Source organism: Phyllostomus hastatus, unplaced genomic scaffold (assembly GCF_019186645.2).
Source record: "Phyllostomus hastatus isolate PE091 unplaced genomic scaffold, TTU_PhHast_1.1 phas_scaffold_12, whole genome shotgun sequence".
Lineage (NCBI taxonomy): Eukaryota > Metazoa > Chordata > Mammalia > Chiroptera > Phyllostomidae > Phyllostomus > Phyllostomus hastatus.
In genome coordinates, this window is record NW_025334007.1 from 9,171,683 (window position 1) to 9,177,093 (window position 5,411).

A 5,411-nucleotide genomic window follows, 5' to 3' on the forward strand; every position below is an offset into this window, starting at 1 on the left:
CCGCAAATAACTAGCCTGATGATTCTGGTGTATTCCTTTGAATATCAGTCTTGTATATCCTTAGAAAAACTACTACACACAAGCACAAGTGTGTATAAGACTATTCATTACAGCATTGTTTGTAATTAAAAAAACCCCTGATTATAACTTATGTGCCTATCCATAGAGTAATGAATAAATTGTCACATAGTTGTAGAATGGCATGCTATTCAGCAATTTAAATGAATGATAACGAGATCAGCTTTGTTAAATTTCACTACATAATGAGAAAATCAAAAGGATTCATATGGCATGACACCATCTATGTTAAATTTAGTCCAGGAAAAATAATACTACTTATTGTTTATGGGCACATGTACATGGAGTAAACATCTAAAATGAAAGGTGCACACTAGCTTCAGGAAAACAGTTATCCCCAAAGTGAAAGGAAGGGAAATACAATTAAGAAAGGAGAATTTTCGCACTCTCTGTAATCTTTAGTTTCTTAATAAAATAAATGTGAAAACATATTAACATTGTCTAAGTTTAGGTGTACACATCTATTTCTTAGTATTATGTATGTTCAATTGTTTTTTAAAAATGGAAGATAAGTGACATGGTGGAACTTCCTCTGGACCTAGATCTGTTTGCTTTTAAAGCCAGAGCGGTTTTCATTGGCTGAGCTCCAGAAGAGAGACCCTGACCCTACGTCCCAGACGAAGCTTTCACCAGCACTGTCAGGAACAAGGTTAGATGTCAGTATCAAGGTGGTTATTTGTTTAGTGAGCATATCCTTGGAGGACCCTTATCTATCTTAGGCCACATGATCTGATATCCAAGGAGCACAGGTAGTTAAATGGTATTACTGGCAGAATAATGAATGATTTCTTTACACACTCCAGAGTCAGAGGAATTAAGGCACAGTTGCTAGAGTGGGGTGTTTATACTTGCCAGAGACTCTGTACTTCTGAAGGTTTGCGTTTACTCTAATCATGGGGCTTTGTGCACACATGCTTGCTCACTTTGTTACTGCTGATGAAGGCAATAAGATGGAGATCTTCTGGCCATCTTGTGAAGTCCAACTAGTTGTCGCATCCTAGCACAAGAGCACAGGCCTTTAGTTTGGGTCTGGTGTGTTTCTACCAGCTCATGTCTGAGGGCTCAGGAGGTACCATGTTTGCCCTGCGGAGGTAGGTTTCTGAATAAACAATGGGCCTTGACTGCAGTGATGCAGGTCATTTTCCCTGGCAATCTAACCATGTGAGCACAATGGTCTGGGCCATTTCTTCTTTTCTCTACACAAAACTGTGTTTGAGTTAGGAGTCTCTGGGGTTTAGATTTGGGATTTGACAGAGTGTATATAAATCCTTCAAGAAGGGAAAAATGGGGAGATGTTGGTTAAAAGGTAAAAACTCTCCGTTATAGGATGAATAGGTTCTAAGGAGCTAATGTACAGCATGGTGATTATAGTTAATAACAATGCATTATATACTTCAAAATTACTGAGACAGTAGATCTTAAACGTTCCCACCAGAAAAAAAAATAATTGTGTGACATAATAGCAGCATTAACTATCTATGGTGGTAATCATTTAGCGATATACAAGTATCAAATCAACATGCATTCCTTAAACTTATACATTGTTGTGTCAATTATATCTCACTAAAGGTGCAGAAAAATCCTTTTAACTTTTAGTCCTACCATAATACCTGGTATGATGTTATCTATCAAAAAATATATAGGAGCCTTGGCTGGTGTGGCTCGGTTGCTTGGAGTATCATCTAGTAAACTGAAATGTCACTGGTTCGATTACTGGTCAGGGCACATGCCTGGGTTGCAGGTTTGGTCCTTGGTCGGCAGTGTGCAAAGACGGAGCAACCAATTGCTTTCTCTCACATTGATTGTTGCTCTCCCTCTTTTTCTCCCTCCCTTCCCTGTCTCTAAAAATATATAAATACAATTTTTGAAAAATTAAAAAACATATAGGAGCTATTAATATGATAGCAAAGAAAATATTTGGCAAGAAAAATTCCATGAAACTTTCATCTGAACCATCCAATTTTGCTGTTGAAACATTCCTCAGTGGTTTTGTCCACATTAAACCACATAGTTGATTTTCCTTCTTTTCAAGGTTCTTCCACCTCAAGTGCTACTTTGTTAAATCTTGAGATTTATATTTTTTGGCACATCCATTATTGTAGTCTAAGATATTTTCTGAAGCAGCCAATGTGATTAATATTTATTTAGTTTGCTACATGGACTGCTTAAATCTCAGCATAGCATACTGATATATTGAGATATCAATTATAAATGAACAAGATATGACAATGATTTCGATCTGTGGTAAATAAGAAAAAAATAATATTGTTGTATTTGATAGCATTACCCTACATCAGTTTCTTTGTGGTTTAGGATGATATGAAATGTAAACCCAAGAAACAGCCTTGTCTTACTCAAATCACAAGAGTAAAGATCAACATATATTTTTAGTGCCAATATATAAATTTCTGAATATGATAATATGACAATGACTAAGTTTCATATAAAATGTTTTGGGGCCACATAAATTTCAGTGATATGAGTTGTCTTTTATTTTTTCATCTTTACTTTCTAATTTTTCATTCACAGCTTACATTCAATATAGTTTTGTATTAGTTTGAGGTGTACAGCATAGTAGTCAGACAATTATATATTTTACAAAGTGTCCCCCTGATATTTCCAGTACCCACCTGGCAGCACACATAGTGACTACAATATTACTGACTGTATTCCCTATGCTGTATTTTACATCCTCATGACTATCTTGTGACTACCAATTTATACTGCTTAATTACTTCACATTTTTCACGCAGCCCCCAACCCTTCTCCCATTTGACAACCCTCAGTCTGTTCTCTGTATCATGAGTCTTTCTGTTTTATTTGTTCATTTATATTGTTCTTTAAATTCCACATATGAGTGAAGTCATATGGTATTTGTTTTTGTCTGACTTATTTCCCTTAGCATAGTACCCTCTAGGTCCATCCATGCTGCCACAACTGGTGAGATTTTATTCTTTTTTTTGGTCAAGTAGTATTTCATTGTATATATGTACTACCGCTTTTTTAAGTCCACTAATCTATTCATGGGCACTTGGGTTGCTTCCATTTCTTGCTATTGTAAATAATGCAGCAATGAACATAGGGGTGCATATATTTCTTCAAATTAGTTTTTTTGTTCTTTTTGAATATATTCTATATCCCCAGAAGTGGAATCACTGGGTCATAAGGCAGTTCCATTTTTAATTCTTTTGAGGACCCTCCATACTGGTTTCCACAGTGGCTTCATCAGTCTGCATTCCCACCAACAGTGTACGAGGGTTCCCCTTTCCCCACATCCTTGCCAGTACTTATGTTTGTTGATTTATTGATGATATCTCTTCTGACAGTTATGAGGTGATATCTCATTGTAGTTTTAATTTTCATTTATCTGATGATTAGTGACATTGAACATCTTTTCATATGTCTATTGGCCATGTATGTTCTCTTTGGAGAACTGTCTGTTCAGGTCCTTTGCCCATTTTTAAATTGGATTTTATTTTGGTGTTGAGTTTTATAAGCTCTTTATAAATTTTGGATATTAACCCCATATCAGATGTATCATCAATAGGAACAGTACATTTAGCTAACTCTGCATATTATGCACGACATTCTGAGCTCCAAATGACAGAATGAGTGCTGGAGGAGATAGTGATCAGGCAGGCTGGGTGTTCTAAACAAAACTGAACGTGTGTGTGTGTGTGTGTGTGTGTGTGTGTGTGTGTGTGTACACTGTAGAAGGGGTGGCAACAAGACTTTTCCCAGAAGCAGAAAAAGATGATTCCCTTTAGATGAACATCACTTCACACTCCCTTATCCATGTGAGAGTAAAATTAGAATGGAATGTCATATGGTGCTTCATGGGCAGGCACCATGAGAGAGTGATGCGTGGGTCACCGGCCAGCAGTGATCATGGAGCGCTGTGGATGGCTCGTCGAAATGCGAGAAAAACATACACAGAGACAACCAGGTCCTGTGGGGGAATAGGAACAGCAGTACCACTCCTCATGTGGTACTGAGGTACTCCTCATGTGGGAGCGCCTTGGACACCCTCTCTCCTGGAGGGCACCATGGCCAATCCTCACGTGGGGAGCACGCCACTTGGCCACCCTCCCTGGTGGAGAGAGCAGCCCCATTCCCCCTCCGGAGAGGCTTTTTATTGGTTTCATTTGAATAAGAATTCAGGTAAAAGCTCATTACTCATTGCTAGGAAGTAAGGGTCAAACAGTAGATAACAAGGAAGTCTGAGGGCCTATTTTGAGTCAGGGTCAAAGAGCTGTAAGACTTTTAAGGAACAAATTAACTTCCTCCTTGGACCCTTCTCATTCAACTGAGAGCATTCTAAACAAAGAAGGTTTCACAGTAATTTACATGTTCTTTCTTAGGCCTGATCACCCGGGGAACCCGCCCTTTCCAGCACAGGGCGGCACCACCCTGTCATTGTTTCAGGCTTAGGTGGAGCAAGGGAAGTGAGGCAACCAAGAGATAAGGAGATTTTCTCCCAGATGATGAGAACTCAGGCTATGTCAAAGCTGAGGACCGAGGGTCCATCACCCCCTTTTGCTGTAGCCCCCAAAGTCCTTCTTTTGGGGGCCTCCCATGTGATCGTGCCTGTCTTAGGTCATTCGCCCCAGGGGGAATCTTACTCATCTTTGGCTAACCGATCAAGCTTTGGGGTACAGTTATGAATGAAGAAGCAAAAGCAGTGCTCCTGCCAGGGAGATAAGCTTTTGTCTCCTTGGTGGCTTTCGGTTCCAAGGGCGTTCCCTTAGCCTTAGCCTAGGCGGGGGTTACAGCTTCTGATACCAGGCAGGGTGGTTCCCAACAAGAGAGTGTGTGTTGTATGAAAGGCCTGCAAACAGAACCAAAACATTAATGCCTGGAAGAGGTGTGACAGGGCCACATTTATTGGTTCCAAAGAAAATTAAAACATTTACTTAAAATACCATGTGGGTCTTCACAGCACCCAAGGCTAAAACCAATTAGTTCAGGCTTCAAAAGAATTTTGTTGAATATGAGAAATGGGTTCCACTAGAAATTGTAACTAGGATCTGCAACACATCAGTGTACTTATTGCTGAAATTTCACCACAAATCGCGAGCTTTAAATGGTTGGACAGGCTTTATTTAAGCTGGTAAACATCCTTGCAGAGATTTTACCCTGTTGGAAGGTCTAGAAGAAAACAGAAGTTTGCAGTAGGAGAAGGGACCCAAAGAGTAACATTTATGTGTGGCGGGAAAGCAATGCAAGGCTTTCACTATTGTTTGTGTGCTAGGCCGGGAGGTGACATCAACAATTACTGGAGTCTAGTGGCACCGAACAGCTTCTGCAGTATTTGGGGAGTGAAATGGAGGAGT